This window comes from Anabrus simplex, chromosome 8 (assembly GCF_040414725.1).
Source record: "Anabrus simplex isolate iqAnaSimp1 chromosome 8, ASM4041472v1, whole genome shotgun sequence".
Lineage (NCBI taxonomy): Eukaryota > Metazoa > Arthropoda > Insecta > Orthoptera > Tettigoniidae > Anabrus > Anabrus simplex.
In genome coordinates, this window is record NC_090272.1 from 104,661,307 (window position 1) to 104,680,668 (window position 19,362).

Here is a 19,362-nt window from a genome sequence, read left to right on the forward strand (position 1 = left end):
CTACTTTGCGGAAATGCCCACAAAATGTCGTTGGTCGCTGCTAACAGAATTGTACCGAGCTCGATAGCTGCAGTCGCTTAAGTGCGGCCAGTATTCAGTATTCGGGAGATAGTAGGTTCGAACCCCACTGTCGGCAGCTCTGAAGATGGTTTTCCGTGGTTTCCCATTTTCACACCAGGCAAATGCTGGGGCTGTACCCAGTGGCGGCTCGTGACAAAATTTTTAGGGTGTTCACAACAACATTTTTGTTCATGTCTCAAATCTGCAAAAAAGTAACATAGGTACATAAATCACTTCACCAAAAGTTCCTTGTACGGTTCCTTTTTCACAAATAATATGGTAGAACCCCTGTAACCGAGGATAAATTTTATACTAGACTAATCTGTTAGTGTAGAACAAAAGTAAAATTCATAATAACTTTAGTACACTGCGGATATTGAAGGATGCGAGCACTATTCTTGGCTTTTAAATAGCGCGAAGTTCACCTAGGCACGACGAGAAGCATGGAAATAATGTGTGCCGCATTTACCGGTCGAATTTTTTAAAATAATTGTTTCCGAATTGACCCCAATAGTCTCCACATTATCTCGGTTAATCAGGGTTCTGCTCTACCACATGTTAATTTTTTCTTGTCTCGGAAATTACAGACAACACTAGCATAGGGAATTCAATACTCGCGTTTTTGTGTGCATGAAACTTTTCATGTTAATTTATTTTTGCACTCAAATGAGCAAGGTCTGTGCACCCAGCTAAATTCCATACACTTCTTTCTTTGTTGAACAATAAACAGGGCAAACAAAAAGGCGCACTCCTAGACCACCATCCACAGAGCCATTTGCGTGTTTCGTACATTTCTCTCTTCAACTTACGCCTATAGTCGCGTTTGTCAGTTTTTGTAAGGTTCTCAGTAATCAAATCTGGTCTGTCCGGTCCAAGCCTTATAATTTCTAACTTACCCTGATAGGTTAATATTTCTTTCTTAATCTGCTTACCCTCCAGGGTTGGTTTTTCCCTCGGATTCAGCGAGCGATCCCACCTCTACCGCCTTCAAGGGCAGTGTTCTGGAGCGTGAGACATTAGGTCGGGGGATACAACTCGGGAGGATTACCAGTACCTAGCCCAGGCGGCCTCACCTACTATGCTGAACAGGGGCCTTGGTGGGCGATGGGAAATTTGGAAGGGATAGACAAGGAAGACGGAAGGAAGCGGCCGTGGCCTTAAGTTAGGTACCATCCCGGCATTTGCCTGGAGAAGAAGTGGGAAACCACTTTGAGCATGGCTGAGGTGGGAATCGAACCCACCTCTACTCAGTTGACCTCCAGAAGCTGAGTGGACCCAGTTCCAGCCCTCGTACCACTCTTCAAATTTCGTGGCAGAGCCGGGAATCGAACCGGGCCTCCGGCGGTAGCAGCTAATCACACTAACCACTAGGGCCTACACCACAGAGGCGGACGATTAATATTTCGCTGGTTAAAATTAACTGAACTGAATTCATTTCCTCTTACACAAAGAATACCATGGTTACAAACCATACAAACAGAGAAGCAAAACACAACACTCAAATAAATTTCAATTGAAAAGATTTTCCAGTCACAAGGTAAAGCAAACTTCTTCCCGCAATTGCGAACACCTGTTCACGAGCTAGAAAATGCCTATTCAAGGTCTGTCTAGGGAGGTCAAGTCACGAATGCTACTTATGGAGCCGCCATATTGGGTCTGGGTAAGTGAACGTAACCAAAGGCAAGTGTATTCGAATTTAGAGGATTTAGGCACCAAATATTGAACAAAAAAGAAATGAAAACTATTTATCATGCAGAATTTAACTGGACATCTATTGCTCATGTATATATAACTGTACAACTTGTAAATGACATGAATGCATTCACAGCTATTTGAATAAGGAAGATAATTAATAGAACCTAAATTACATTTTTTTGAGAAACAAGAATCGGGAGAAGTGCTCCTGTATAGGCCTACTCTTTCACTTCTATATTACTTGATCTTAGTGTGTTTCTAATCAATATCGTCTGTCAAAATACGAAATACCGGGTAATTTGGCCATGCGGTTAGGGTCGCGCAGCTGTGAGCTCGCAGGTAGTGGGTTCGAACCCCACTGTCGGCAGCCCAGAAGATCGTTTTCCGTGGTTTCCCATTGTCACACCAAGCAAATGCTGGGGCTGTACCTTAATTAAGGCCACGGTCGCTTCCTTCCAACTCCTAGGCCTTTCCTATCCCATCGCCATAAGATAATGTGTCGGTGCGACGTAGTGCCACTAGCAAAAAAAAAAATACGTAATCTCATTGACAGAAACATAGAAATCTGTACAGTACCTCTATTATATCATGAATAGATGAAATATTGAACTTAAGCATTTAAAGACAGTTGTAGTAAATTTCCTTGAGCATTTCCTTTATTAAGAAAGTAGTAACGGTTACTGCGTTTCTAAAATGTTACTTCAGCATGTTGACAAAGACTGAATGCCTCTTGACTTGAGTGCATTAAATTATTTTCGCTGTTAGCTTTTTTTGCCAGTTGCTTTACGTCGCACCGACACAGGTAGGTCTTATGGCAACGATGGGACAGGAAAGGGCTAGGAGTGGGAAGGAAGCGGCGGTGGCCTTAATTAAGGTACAGACCCAGCATTTGCCTGGTGTGAAAATGGAAAACCACGGAAAACCATTTTCAGCGTTGCCGGCAGTGAGGTTCGAATAAATTATCTCCCGAATACCGACCGCACGCTGTTGTTATCCACTGATGTGGTAAATTCTTTGGGTTCTGAGGCAAAAATACTCTTCTCATACATAACAAGAGTGATGTTTCTAGCTACTCTAACTAATTTACGGATATCCCATGCAGCTGAGTAGTACAAAGTGGTGGTGGTGATTATTGTTTTAAGAGAAAGTACTATTGGGGAACCATCCACTTTTAACACTAATCAGAGGGGAATTTTTGAAACGATCCGACACTTCAAAAAATTGTGGTATTGGCTAAAGAAAGACAAAGACCACGAAGTTTGTGAAAATGGAAGACTCCCAAAGCTCCGACTGTTCTAATACCATCGGGATCGGAAAAGAACAAGAGTTGACCAAGGGAAGTCGGATACGATAGAAAAAGTGAGGAGCCTGGCACAAGTAACTGGAAAAAATGCCAAGACTCAGCTTAGGGCCCCGTCGTCGCTAAAGCACGCTTTCAAGTTAAGAGTCTCTGGGGCCCCCTTTCGTCGCCTCTTGCGACAGGAAGGGGATACGCTGGATGTATTCTACTGTCCCCACAAAATGGTTCAAACCCGACATCTGTATTATGTTTATGTCAAAATCATTTGAAAACTGGTGATAATAATTTGTAGGGCTACAGTCTTCATTTGGCTTTTGGCAAAAAAATTAAGGTAATATCATCATCATCATCATCATCATCATAAGAAGAAGACCGAGCAAGTGGCTGTGCTGTTTCGGTCACGTAGCTATCAACTTGCATTCGAGAGATAGTGGGTTCGAACTCCACTGTTGGCAACCCTGAAAATGATTTTCCGTGGTTTCCACATTGTTCACACCAGGCAATGTTTGGAAACTTTCCTATAACATTTTAAAGACTTGGGTGGATTAGAGACATTTTTGGGATCGAATTCCAGTTGAGTGTTACCGTCCATCTACACACTTTTGTTCAAATTGCGATTTATCAAAATTATTTCAGAAGAAAATACATAATGGAACCTACAAAAAACAAAACTTGTTATATAAACATGTGATTCTTCAGGAATAATTCCATTGTAATAACCTCGAACAAGACGGAATTATACCGTAAGTGGGTTGCCATTTATCATGCCTGTAACTTTTTACCGTATCCACTGAGCTCACCATTGCTTATCACTGGAAAGCGAAACAGTATGATCCCGCCAATGACTAAATCTGACAATCTGGTGTAGCGCAGTATTCCATTTCCTTTAAAAATGTAAATATATTTCATATAATCACATCGGGCCCGCCCGCATCATAACGACGCTTGAGACCCAATATGGCCGTCACCGCAAAGGATTGTGGTAGCGTGACCAGACCTTCCTATACTGACCTTGGCCTATTCAGAATTACTAGCGAAATCTGCCGGTAATGTAATGCAATAGGATCTCCTGCGGGGCTGTGGCTAACAGTAATAGGGGAGGTGGCGGACCCTTGTGGTCAACTGTAATACTGCCACTGGTTTGAGGATTGCTCAAGGCGGCAAAGCACGTACCTTACCGTGCTCCTCGCTAATGGGAATATCAGTGCATAAACCATGACGTCATCTGCTTTGCGCATGCGTATAGTCTTCAGCACAATAGCGCATTACCCAGTGTGCTCGCTGCACTGTCAGTCAAAACGAACAACTGTCGGTGTAACGGAGCTTCGATATAAGTCGAATGCTTTCGATCGATTGTTGAAATCAGGTCGAAAGAAAGGAAAGTTTGAAATTATCCATGAATGCGTAAAGTTGTATTAAAACTGGGTGTTCACGTGCTCCTGTGCTCCTAAGAGCCCACCGCCACTGGCTGTACCTTAATTAAGGCCACGGCCGCTTCCTTCCCATTCCTAGGCCTTTCCTGTCGCCATAAGACCTATCTGTGTCGGCGCAACGCAAATAAAAAATAATAATATTAATAATAATAATAACAAACCACAACGCCTCAGCAAGTAGTGGAGACCTGCGGAGCAATGCGGAGCAATGTGTAGCAGGGGTATATTTCTGTCAAGGTCATCCACTTGCCGCGTGCATTCGTCAATCTGGCATTAACTTAGTCAATGTGTCTGTTCAGTTCTACATAGTGTATGTTACTGTGTAGTCAAACACCAAATGGCTTTTTAATAATTGTATAATCATGCCGTGCTTCTGTTTAATTGTAATTTAATTGTAATTATTGTTCCTTTGGTGAAAGTTTTATTGTATAGTACCACTATTACCGTATATAAGTTTGCTATTCAGTTATGCAATGTTCTTTTTATTATTTTGGATGTAAACATTTCGCTTTTCTACTTCCAATATAAAGCAAATCTTTGTCGTTGCTGTCAAGTAAACAGGCTAAAGGCGCTCGTGTTGTGTCAATGGAGCCCTCAGTAGGTATGTCAACGCCTGGACAACATTCACATTCATTGAATTAGCGCTTAATGAATTTCAAAGGAGACAATCACTGACTTAAATGCCTGGAATGTGGGTTAGGATATTCTTATCTGTAGTAAATTCTCTGAATTTATGCACCGCGTTTCTCCACTCGAGACGATCTTTTAGATCATCATTTATCACAAAAAATAGCATCTTATAAGAACTCTCTGATTCAATTCCACACTTTTACTTAATCAAATTATTAGCTTGCATTTCTCCATAAAACATAGGAATACCTTAGACCATTAGAAAATGAAGAAGCACCATACCCCTCCCCTCTCCAATAGACAGAACCATGGCCCAACAACACTTTTCCCAACTCACTACTTCCCCTCCCCTCCACAAGGAGCAAAGTCGATAGCAGAAGCAATCTTTATATATTAAAGAAACAATCTAAATTTACAAAGCAAAAGCTAGCCAAGCCAACAGAAATGATCATACACGTGTAACATTCCCGCCTTTCACCCTAATTAACAACATTGATATTCTTTGAATTAGCGCTTAATGAAATCCACAGGAGTAAATCTCTGAATTAAATGTGTGAAATATGGGTTAGAGTATCCTTATCTGTAGTCAATACTCTGAATTTACGCGCTGTCTTTCACCACTCGAGACGACCTTTTAGATTATCATTTACCGCTAAAACTAATATCTTACAAAATACTCTCTAATTCAAACCCATACTTTATTTAACCAAAATCATGAACTTACATTTACTCCATAATATGAAAAATGCACTCAAGTTCATAGAAACCAGAACACCTTGAAAGACTACAAAATAATAAGTTCATATTCACAGGATACGTTCATTAGTACTGGTAGATTCCCGCTGGCTCCGCCCACAATGTACAAAGTCGGTACAAAGTATAGCGCTGTTCGTTACTATCCTCACGGATGTATTTGCAAAGTTTCGAGTTAATGAAATAAAGCACATGATCTGCTGTGCTAATAGAATGTAATATTATGTCAACAAAACACTAGAAAATACATCACACAAAGAAAGTGAATTAAACGTTCCTTGGAACAACACTAGGCGCCGAACTGTTGAAAAATCCTTCAAAGATCTTCGTCATGGAGACAAATGTACTCATAACTTTTCTCAGAATCTATCAATTTAAGTTGTTATTACCTCAAAAGAAGCCTCCGTTGCTCAGGCGGCAGCGCGTCGGCCTCTCACCGCTGGATACCGTGGTTCAAATCCCGGCCTCTCCATGTGAGAGTTGTGCTGGACAAAGCGGAGGCAGGACAGGTTTTTCTCCGGGTACTCCGGTTTTCCCTGTTATCTTTCATTCCAGCAACACTCTCCAATACCATTTCATTTCATGAATCATTCATTAATCATTGCCCCAGAGGAGTGCGGCAGCGGCACATTTCCTATCCTCGCCGCTAGATGGGGCTTCATTCATTCCATTCCTGACCCGGTCGAAGGACTGGGCACAGGCTGTGGTTTTTCATTACCTCAAAAGAAAACGCTTGATCCATTGAGTGTTTTTAGACCAAAACGAACTCCGTACCTCAATTAGGACCAAAGATATGATTGCTTCAAAGAGACAAAAAATTGAAAATCAAATAATTTGAGGAAGGCGGAAGTTAAGTGATTTGTAGTGCCTGATGACAAATCTCTGCATGAATACCTTTCAGTTAAAAATGAAGGAAATCGACCGAATAGAATGGCCGGACTGACTGAGTTTTTTTTCTAGTTGCTTTACGTCGCACCGACACAGATAGGTCTCACGGCGACGATGGGACAGGAAAGGGCTAGGAGTGGAAAGGAAGCGGCCGTGGCCTTAATTAAGGTACAGCCCCAACATTTACCTGGTGTGAAAATGGGAAACCTTGGAAAACCATCTTCAGGGCTGCCGACAGTGGGGTTCGAACCTACCATCTCCCGAATACTGGGTACTGGCCGCACTTAAGCGACTGCAGTTTTCATAATTTTTTTAATATATAGATGTTCTGCAGAAACGATTAGCATTTCAGTCACTCAGGTTCAGCATTGTCCTGTTGCCTAGTAGGCTCTGGGTCCTCCATGGGCACTGATAATTTGTTCCATGCGTGATGGTGTCGCCACGTATAAGGCGTGAATGGGGTCCTGGGGTATAGCCATCCATGCTGCATTCACTTGGTTCCACAGTTCATCTTTGGTAGTTGGCACTGGGTAACAGCGCCGCACCCGTCGTTTCACCATATCCCACACATTTTCGATTGGCGACAAGTCCTGTAATCGGGCGGGCCAGAGCAACAGTCTGACATCCTGTGACAACAAGAAGGCACGTGTTCGTGCAGCAACATGCGGTCGCGCATTGTCCTGCTGAAATATGGCGCCTGGGGTGTCGGGCAGAAAGGGTATAGCTACGGGTCGCAGGATGTCATTCACGTAGTTCAAACTGGACACAGTGCCCTGATCACGCACCAACTGTAATTTGTGGTTGTACCGAATAGCAACGCACGCCATAAGGCCTTGAGTTGGAGCTGTATGTCTTGTGTGCGTATACAGTCAATGTGATGCCCCTCATCCTTTCTGCGGCGAACCGAAATGCGGCCATCATTTTCAAACAAACTGAACCTGGATTCGTCCAAAAACACCATTTCTGTCCCCAGTGACGTAGTTCCATACACCACTGCAGTCTAGCATGTTTATGCACATTAGTCAAAGATAGGCGGAGAAGTGGACGACGCGCCGGTAACCCAGACCGTAATAAATGGCGGCGGACTGTCACTCCTGATAGTGTACGATGTATTACACTGTTGCGCCAGAACCGAGGAGGACGCAGATCTGTCCTGCAATGCCATTCGGATGTGATGTCGATCTTCTCGTCGGGTGGTCTGCGTGGTGCGAACAGAGCCATCTTGTCGCGTTCTACGGTCTTCTGTGAATCATTCTGTACATACCCGTTGTACTGCCGACCAGTAGCGTAGCCAGGGTTTCAGTTTGGGGGGGGGGGGCATTCATCCAGAATTTTATTTTGATAGGTGTCCAAACTTCCATAGTTTAGGTGGTGTAGAATACCGAAATAGGAAATGAGTGTCCTTGGATCCAAGTAAGAGTAGTGGATTCGTGCGGATTTCGGAAGTTAATAGTAATTTTCTTCTTCTTCTTCTTATTATTATTATTCCCCCGCTTTTCCCAAATCTGCGGGGTCGCGGGTGCGAACTGTGTCGCACATGTGGATTTGGCTCTGTTTTACGGCCGGATATCCTTCCCGACGCCAACCATATATAGAGGGATGTAATCAGTGTTGTGTGTTTCTTTGGTGCTTGGTAGTGTAGTATGTTGTCTGAATATTAATATGTTGGGACAAACACCCAGTCCCCAGCCAGAAGAATTAATCAGACGCGATTAAAATCCCCGACCCAGCCGGGAATCGAACCCGGGACCGTCTGAACCGAACGCCTCAACACTGATCTTTCAGTCAATGAGTCTGACTCCGGAAGCTAATATTAATGAACATTATATATAAAATGCTCAATAAAAGTACATTCGTTAAAACTCCTGGAGTGTCTGGACTCCTTGGACGACAAACACCCCCCCTCGTCCTCCCGGCCCCCGTCCCCCCCGGCTGCCTTTACTCCCATCCCAACATAACTGCAGCATTTCATATATTCCGAGTACAAGTGAAATGAATACAAGAATAAACAGTTTTGAGTAAGGATGCAATATTCTGGTTTAGAATAAATACGGTAATGTTATTATAATAATGGTCATGTGATAAGCAATAAAGAAGTGACATTTTATACAAATAATGCGGCAAAGATATACCACACGCGCGCCCGTCGAATACAGGTTTCTCGTCCTTCCTGTCCATCGAATCTAACCACATCTTAAGAAATCGCACAATGCAGTTAATCAGAAATTTAAAAAATGTATATATTTTCGGAATTTAGCTAACAACTTAAATTCGAATCGCGCATGGGACCAACTTAGAGCTCTGGGAATAGGAAAACATCAACAGAGACAGACAACTCCTGACATTCCACTTGACGTACTGAACGATTACTTTAGTAGAATAAATATTCAACCTACCCAAATTAACTGCACCGACTCACCGCCCTCCCCTCCAGCCAATCCACCATTCACATTTCACAGTGTCACAGAAAATCAGGTTAAAATGCTTTGTACTTGATCAAATCAAAGACTACAGGTGTAGATGACATTCCTATTACTTTTATACATAACATTATGGGGGCTACCTCGCCTATACTGACGCACATACTGAACTACTGTTTAGTAAACGGAACTTTCCCTACTGTCTGGAAAACAGCCAATATTATATCGGTACCTAAGAGTTTAGACCCACAATCACCCTCTGACTATCGTCATATGTCCGTACTCCCTGCGCTTTCTAAAGACTTTGAACGTTTAGTATACGAGGAAGTTCTGGAATACCTAAATAAAAATGCTCTTTTGTACCCTTTGCAATCTGGATTTGAGAAGGGTCACAGTACCGCGACAACACTTTTGAAGGTTACTGAAGACATTAGAAACGCTATGGACAAACGACTGCTCACTATACGTATCCTTCTTGACTTCAGTAGCGCCTTTGACACTATAGTAATTCCGACTATGATAAAGAAAATGGAACTGCTAAATTTCGACCTGGCTGCGCTTAAGGTTTTTAGTTCTTATTTGAGCAACCGTCAACAGCGTGTAACAGTAAACGACAAGGCCTCTAAATGGTAAATGAAACTTAGTGTTGCCCCAAAGGGCAGTATTCTACGGCCCCTAATTTTCTGTATTTATATCAATGACATACCATCTGTGACAGGAAATAACACACATGACCTCTGTGCTGACGATCTTCAAATATATCGACACTGCAAGACAAGATATTAAGAAGGACCTCCGACTACTCAGTGTATATGCACAACGAAGCTCCCAAATAATTATAATTGGATCACGAAAATTACTGAGCTGCTCAAACAAGGTCGCAAGCCCGCCTATCCTACTGAATGATAACTTTATTCCCTACAGTAAAACGGTTAAAAATCCCGAGGTAATGATGAATGAAACAGTTGATTGGTCTGATCACACGAAAGAAATACGTAGAAAGATTTTTGGGGTTCTTCACCCTCTTAAACGGCAGAGGGATGTATTTCCATTTGAGCTACAGGCCAAACTAATACAGACACTCATTCTCCCTATTCTTGATTATTGTAACGTTGTTTTAGTTGACATGATGAGAGAAGAAACACTTTAACTTCAACGAGCACTGAATTCCTGCCAGCGATTTATTTACAATATCGGGTACGATGTTCACATCACCCCATACTATCAGGCTGTCTCATGGCTGATGTCTGATAAACGTCGGCAGCTACGCACTTTAACGATGGTGATCAGAGTGGCAGCTGAAAGTCAGCCAATGTATATTTATCTAAATTCATCTTTTATCATCATTTCACAACATAAATACACGTTCTATATTCATTCTTTCTATTCCACTGCACCGCACAAATAAAATTAATAGATCATTTGTGGTGACTGTCGCCAGATTATGGAATTCCCTGCCAGTTCAGGTCAGAGAAACTAGTTTTTTAAAAATCACGATTTAAGGTCACCTGGCGAGACTACCTGCTGAGGACAGCTGACTGAATGGTTGAAGTATGAATGTGTGCGTTCCTGAGGATTAGCCATTTTAAGAGTTTTTAATATTAATTAGTTATAATATTAATTTAGTAAGTAATTTATTTAAATTTAGTTTCAATTCTATTAATTTTAAGTATCTCAGTATTTTATTTAAATTCTGATTAGTACGTGGTTAAGTGTACGAGAGGGCTTGGAGCCCTAACTTCGCCACTGTACTAAAGGCACTAATAAATAAATAAATAAATAAACAAACAAATAAATAAATATATAATGTAAAGCGCATGGGTATAAATATTTTGTTAGTTGGTAAAGAAAAATACACGTTACAACATGTAGGGTTTACCTTGTCCTATTAGTTTCCAGCGCGGTTAGGGCCAGGCAGCTGTGAGATTGCATCCAGGAGATAGTGGATTCGAACCCCACTGTCGGCATCCCTGAAAATATTTTCCCGTGGTTTCCCATTTTCACACCAAGCACATGCTGGGGATGTACCTTAATTAAGGCCACGACCGCTTCCTTCCTACTCCTAAGCCTTTCCTGTCCCACCGTCGTCATAAGACCTATCTGTGTCGGTGCGACGTAAAGTAAATTGTTAATTACTTTTCACGCAAGCCTGGGATACAGAATATAGTAGTATAAAGGTAGAGTTTTGTGACGCTAATATTCGTATGTATAATTTTTATTAACGTGCCAGAAACCAACGACACTGAGCTGTTGCCATTTCAACACCGTTTTAAGGGCCACCGACCCAAGCCGGGATTTGAACCTGCGAACTCTGACTCAGAAGGACAGAGACACAACCAACTGAGCCACATGAAAAGAATGCGTTTGTGATTATTGTTATAAATAGATGCAGTTAGTATTTTTACAAAGGTTTTATGAGGAGCATTTATTAAGGCGTACGTTTTCTTACTGTCCTAAATGCACGAAGTCGGACAGAAGAACTAGCTGAAAGCTAAGGAGTCTTGCAGGGGTGTCACTTCCTTCTCTGTTCACTTTTCGAAACCAAACTCCATGACGTAACAGCCCCAAAGCGCCATCGCCTACCAAGCGACGGCTGTTCAGCCTGGATGCCTGCAGATTACGTGGTGTCGTGTGGTCAGCACGACGAAACCTCTCCACCGTCATTCCTGGCTTTCTAGACAGGGGCCGCCATCTCACTGTCAGATGGCTCCTCGATTATAAACACGTGGGCTGAGTGTACCTCGAACCAGCCCTCAGATCCAGACAAAAGTCCCTGACCTGGCCGGGAATCGAACCCGGGGCCTCCGGTCAGAGGCAGGCACGCTACCCCTACACCGTGAGGCCGGCTGGTTACTTTTGGGTCTCTTTATTTTCGAATTTGACTTAAGGCATCCTGCATTCTATTCCTGGCACTGACAGAGTTAAGAAAGGCATGGGATGGGGAGGATACAGCCTTGTTTTTGGGTGCAGCAGAGTTTTGCTTGAGTCTCCCGTAATCGAAATATCTACGGCCTGGAAGGTACAGTCACCTTCACGGGGTGTAGTACCAAAGTGGTTCCTTTTTTTAAGAAGACAAATTAAATGAAGATTCTACTTCTTCACAAACGAAGAACGATATTATCAATTTTACGAACAGTTTCAATAATGCAGCCGGTTTATGTTAAGAGTACAGAAGCTATGACTGTACATGGTAACAATCAAAACCAACAATATCTACAGAAGATCCGTCACCGCACTCGGTAGGACCGGCTTTCTTTTCATATCCAGTGGACGAGTTGGCCGTGCGGTTAGGGGCTCACAACTGTGTCCTTGCATCCAGGAGATAGTGGGTTCAAACACCACTGTCGGCAGCCCTAAATATGGTTTTCTGTTGTTTCCCATTTTCACACCAGGCAAATGCTGGGGCTGTACCTTAATTAAGGCCACGACCGCTTCTTCCCACTCTCAGCCCTTTCCTTTCACATCATCGTCGCCATAAGACCTACGGTGCGACGTAAAGCAAATTCTAAATAAAAAATAAAAAAATCTTTTCACAACCCCTTCCAAGGAAAAGTTGTATCCACACTACTGGCCTGGACTGAAATTATTTTGTGGGTACGCCACTGCATCCACTCACCATTTAAGGTACAAGGTAAGTCCGAAGAATGGTTGGATACTCAAAATACACCACCATAAATGATGCGGTTCTGGCTCAAAAGTATAAGGAAAGGTAAGCAACGGGATCTAGTGTTTTAAGTAGAATCCGTATCAATAGAACGTGACTTCCCATTTTAAAAATGTTTCATGTATCGACTGCGATTCAAGCCTGGGCCGTCCTGATGAGAAGATAGAACCATTACAACTGAGTTATCACGCCCGCCAATTACAAAATAGTTACCCGCACTTTTGATGGTGCCATTTGAGGTTCCAATCCGTCCCCGGGTATTGAAAAAATATATAGACCTACCTATCGAACTTAGACACGCATCAGCGATTGTCTTGCTACAGTAAGATTAAAAAAAACTTTTTCATAACTTACCGAGGATGCACATAGTGTTAGCTTCTCAGTGACAAAACGACCCCTCTTCAAAAAAGTTACTTATATGGCACAAAATGAGGAACTAACGTGCAGCTCACAATCCTGTCACAGTCTTCCCAACGCTGCAACTTAAACACAGCACATCTCTCAACCACGGTACAACCCGAGGATCCCTAGGACATTGCTGTTTCCTGGAACCGATATGCAAAAGCTGACACGATGTTGTTACGGTTGCAACTGTTTCTGGACGTGGCCCCCGTTATTTTGGTGGTCACGTTCCGGCATCCTACTGAGTAATCCCTTGCTAATTGCCCCTTTCTTCATGTCTTGACATTTGTCAACACACGGTTACATTCCGAATACTGAGGTATCTACAGGGGAATATCCCCGCGCATCACAATCCTAAGTGTCTTCCTTTCATTCAAGCAGTACAAATATGGAGAATTATGTATGGCCCTATTGAGTCCTGCTAGTAGATTCTTGTCGCTATGTTAACTTAACATTTCGGCGTACGTTTTTAAGTTGTTCGTACCGTACGTAAAACAACGGCTGATCCTCGCTTTAGTTTCAGGAAATATTTGGGGAGGGGGGCGGCCCCGTCTGGGCCCCCCGCTTGGCTACGCCAGTGCTGCCGACACACTTTGTCCCACACGAGCAACAATATCCCGGATGGATGCATCACGTTCTCTCGTGCCAATAATGCCCCCTCTTTCAAACTCACTCATTTGACGGTGCGGTTCTCGTATACAACTGTGAGCCGTCCTGCACGTATGCTCAAGTCACACTGATCCATTACCTTCGGTTTTTAGCGACAACGAGAGCCGCAGGCACATTTTACCAGTCGGTGGTGGTGCGCCGAGATATCGATGTACACCTTGAACCTGAGGGCCGACATGGTTCAGATACTAATCATTTCTTCAGAACATACTAATGCACATGCCCTGTGAATATGAAGTTCCTATCTATAGTCTTACAAGGTGTTCTGGTTTTTATGAGTATGAGTGAACATTATAACATTAACCCTCAAGCACACGCGCCAGATCTTAGGACGCATACACACGCGTGGGGGTGCTTTCCACCCCACATATCATTGTATTGTAAAATATGAATTACTGTATTAATTGGAGATTTTAAGTTAGATTATGTAAGAATGACTCTTTCTGCGGGGATCCAGCCAGAAAGGTACAAGAGCGAGGAGAGCACAGAAACGTTATTTGTACATTTCACTAGGAAATAAAATAACCTGGGGTGCATTCCACCCCATACGCGTGTGTTTGAGGGTTAAGAAGTAAAATAACCCTTTCTCCTCTCCAATGGACAGAAGGAAGGATTCACAACACTCCCCTCGCTCCCCTACTTCCCCTCCCCTCTCCTGGGAACAGAGTGCAAACCCCACAAGAACTTTCCACTCAGCCCCTCCATGACCACAGTCCAGAAGCAGTGATTGAAGGCAATGAAATACACTTTAGCAGTTAGATATGTACAGAAACATTTCAATACGATGACGGATGAAAACGAATACAATCATTGTTTGTTAATACTGGTACATATTATCACCAAACTCTCAAGCAACGTAAACAATATTGTACATATATACGCATGTTTTAAAGTGATTTGATAGAATCTGATGATGTTCTTTGGAACGAAATATGCCCTTCTTTGTTTAATAGTGTGTATATTTTTACAGGTATGTTATAGCGTTATACACTGTTGTGCAAAACTTAGGGACAAGATAGATAAAGCAACTTAACATATCAATTACTCGGTGGAAATAAATGAAAGTGCGGTAACATGTTGCCAGAGGTGCATAGAATCCTGGCGCGAGGACAGTGCGACTATAGCGCCAAATGGGTGTGACCCCACAAAACGAGGCAGTTGAAGGAACGGGACAAGACAGTGTGAGTCAATCAGCGAGCTGTTACGGTGCACTGTGGTGGTGTTATTCATTATAACATGGCCCGGAGACAACATTTGGATGACTTCACACGGGGAAGAATCATCGAGAAACTGGAAGAAGGACGAAGTGTCACGAGTGTAGCCCAGGAGTTTGGTATTGCTCACAGCATTGTTTCACGTGCACAGAGAGTATTCCGAATCACAGGCACTGTAGCCCGAGGGAGAGGAAGGGGTCGACCACGGTCAACTACAGCAGCAGATGACCGCTACATTGTGCAGCAGGCAATAAGAGACTCACGTCAAACAGCGGGTACAATGCAAGGCACCCAACCCCACGCTCCACGGTGGCACGGCGACTGCAAGGGGGTGGTCTGTTTGCCCGACGACCTTTACGTTGTGTTCCACTGACATCTGCACATCGGCGACACCGTTTGCGATGGTGCCATGACCATCAGGTCTGGACCGACGAGGAGTGGGGTCGCGTGCTCTTCTCAGATGAGAGCAGATTCAGTCTGAGTAGTGATTCTAGACGTACCCTCATTTAGCGAGAGGTGGGAACACGTAATTCACACAGGAACTTTGTCGAACATGATCATTTTGGTGGTCGAAGTATTATGGTGTGGGGAGGCACAATGTTGCATGGGCGTCCCGGCCTCCAAGTCGTTGAACTGGGTATACTCACCGGTCAACATTATTGTGGCAGTGTACTCCTTCCCCATGTGCGTCTTTTTAAGGGTGCATTCGGCCCTGACTTCATTTTTATGCATGACAGTGTACGACCGCATCGAACAGCGCAGGTGAAGGAGCTCTTGGAACGAGAGGATATTCGGCGAATGGACTGGCCCGCCCGTTCCCCCGACTTAAATCCCATCGAGAACGTGTGGGACATGTTGGGCAGACGTACTGCAGCACGTCCACATGCACCAACGACCATCCAGCAGTTGACAACCGCGCTGGTGGAAGAATGGAACGCCCTACAACAAGAACTCCTTAGCAATCTTGTGGCCAGCATGGGAACACGTTGCAGAGCACGCATCGCTGTCCGTGGTGATCACACATCCTTTTAAGAACCATGCCCCTTCTTTTGTGATGTCCAGGGGACGATAATGAGTCGCGGTGACTTACGTGCAATTTATTGTCTCTGCATAAAAGTGTAGTTTCTGTTCGTCACATCGCGTATTCCTTTTAGTTGCCTAACGTACCATACTATATCAGTTCTTCCTATGTATAGTTCAAGTTTCATCGAGCTATGTTACTTGGCAGTGACTCTTCATTTAAAAGTATCTTGTGGCGGCTCGTCAAAAACGAAAATTGGGTGTTCACAAAATTTAACTATAATAAATTATTAAGTAACATTCTGGTAAAGATATAACTCTTTAATACAGAAATCTACCAAGTTCATGATTGCTTTGCCTGTTCAAAGTAAATAATACTATATGAACACTCAACCGACAGACACGATTACCGTACTCTGTACTCTTTCGAAGCCCGTACATACACAAATGATACACTGACACTACACAATAACAGTAATTCCAACTAGTCTACACTAGCTTAAAGCCCGCGGGATCAGTGTTGCCCGATCCAAAAGAGAAATATTTCGGAAGATGTTCATAAATACGGTATGCCATAAATTTGATTACGTTACTTAAAATTAAATGTGTTAGTACGGAAGCCATACTTTTAATTGTCGACATAATTAATATAACCTTTACGTTTTTTCAATCTGTAGGACACAAAAGATGTGTGTTCGATAGACTAAAAAAATATAAAGGTTACCTTAAACAGAACTACAATCAACATTAAAAGACAGACACACATAATTTTCGCTCTTTATCTGTGGTTTCTTGTTTTCCTTCCCGTCTTTATATGTCATACTATATCAAACGATGAAATTCTCCTCCAAATTTGGAATGACGTGATTAGCAGCTGGCATTTGAGACTGTCAACGTACGAGGAACTCGTATCACTGGCACGTTAAGAACCTCTTTACCGAGCTCGATAGCTGCAGTCGCTTAAGTGAGGCCAGTATCCAGTATTCGGGAGATAGTGGGTTCGAAACCCACTGTCAGCAGCTCTGAAGATGGTTTCCGTGGTTTCCCATTTTCACACCAGGCAAATGCTGGGGCTGAACCTTAATTAAGGCCACGGACGCTTCCTTCCCAGTCCTAGGCCTTTCCTGTCCCATTGTCGCCATAAGACCTATCTGTGTCAGTGCGACGTAAAGCCGATAGCAAAAAAAGAAAAACCTCTTTTCAAAGCAATATATTATTAGCATCATACCTTCTCCAGTTGAAGGAAAATAAAACTTATGTATTGAAATAAAGCGCAATGGATGATACTTCTACCTGATAACTTCTGTCTATAAAGTGAGGACAGAGAATAGCCTAGTTCGGATGATTCTCACCTAATTGAGTACTTTCTGAAATCCACGGGCGGTTATTCCATGTAATGAAGGGAATGAGTCATTCCCTTAAAAATTATTACACAAAGAAAAAATATTGAAGCATGTTATTGCAGCCAGTATTTATTTTAAATTTTGTGTAGTTTTATGTAATTTATAATTTACTTCATTTTAACGTGACAATGATGCATGGGCAGTTGAGAGTTGCAAATATACTCGTATGTCTGTCTCCAAGAGCTACGCAAGGATGTGCTATCAAAGCCGTTCGTCAGGCAAGTGGCTTGCTAGACTCGACCACAGCTTCAGCTTGGCCCCTTCGTAATTATTCGCTTGGGTTCGGGAAAATCCGCCCTAAGGGAATGCACCTGATCACTCAATACTTTTGAGAGTTTTTGAATGTGATAAAACTTGTGAGAAAAAGGTTTAATTGTCTTTGTGTTTTTCAACTGAAGTGAAATATCGCACAGTGAGCTGTACCATTTAATTTACTTTGTGTTATTTGTGAAAATTACACCAAATTTACGTGCACACATATCAATCAAAGAAACTACTGCGATTCTGCCGGCTTAGAAGGGAGTGCATTGACTGCGCTCATTCCCCGCTTTGAGTCTCTAAAGCAGGGCCTCTCAAACGCCCAAAATTTCACGCGTGAAAACTGATACGCAGAGGTCCTGTGCACGGTGCATAGGTCCCACTCGGCTCGGCTCGGACCAGCGCTTCGTCTCCGGGCGACTCGTTTAAGCTCGACTCAACTCGGCTCGGATTTGGAGCGCTACGGAGCAAGTGAGGAAGAGGAAAACAGGCGGAGCGAGCGAGACAGGTGTGGTGAAAGAGAGAGAGAGAGAGAGAGAGAGAGAGAGAGCTATTGCTCCAAATCGAAGAGTAGGTGTCTGCTCTCTTTTCAACCAAGCGAAGTCGTCTTTTGCAACTTGCATCGCGCAATACACTGATGCATGAACCCTGAGAGGCCCTGCTCTAAAGCATGGCAACTGTCGGCGTGAGTGAGGAGAGCGGAGGGGAGTGTGGATGCGTATTAGAATCTCTCTTAACCCAGAGCATGAGTTCGAGGGCTTTTCAAGAGAAGAGTAATATAATTTCCTGTGGCAGACCAATGCCTGAATTACCGAATGTAAAAACTAAAACGAAACGTAGTGTTCGACACTTTAATACAGAGCAGTATGGAAAAATAGGCTGGTTATGACTGTGGTTGTCATAAAACATCAAAACCCTACTGTTGGCCTTGTGTTCTAGTTTCAAATGAAAAGGGGGTATGGAACAGTGTAGGCTTCAATAACATGAATAACTTGCTTAAAGCATCCCAGCGTCATCAGCAATCACAAACACATATCCGAGCTGTAATTCTGTTGACAACTTTCAGAACGACCAGAATAGATTTGCAACTCGATCAGCAGCGTAAACTGGAGACAATAAAACATAACGAGTTGGTAAAACAGAATAGAAAAGTGATCCAACGACTGATTAATGTATCTTGCAGACAAGAACTTCCTTTCAGAGCGCACCGCAGAAGATAAAAGTTCCTTAAATAGTGGAAATTACATAGAACTCATAACGCTGCTGGGCAAGTATAACGACACACTGGCAAATCATTTGCAGAAAGCAACGGTGTTCACAGGTCTTTCACATCAAATACAAACTGATTTAATTGACGGAGTAGCCAGTGTGTTACTGACCGAAATAAAGAAAAAAATATCAGTCACCATTCGTGGCGGTGATTATAGAAGGAACTACTGATATTTCTGCCCATTCCCAACTTTCAACTGTTGTTAGGTACACGTCTGCTGATGGAGAAGTACAGGAGCGATTTCTTGGATTTATCGACGTAAGCGCCGATCGCAGTGCTCCTG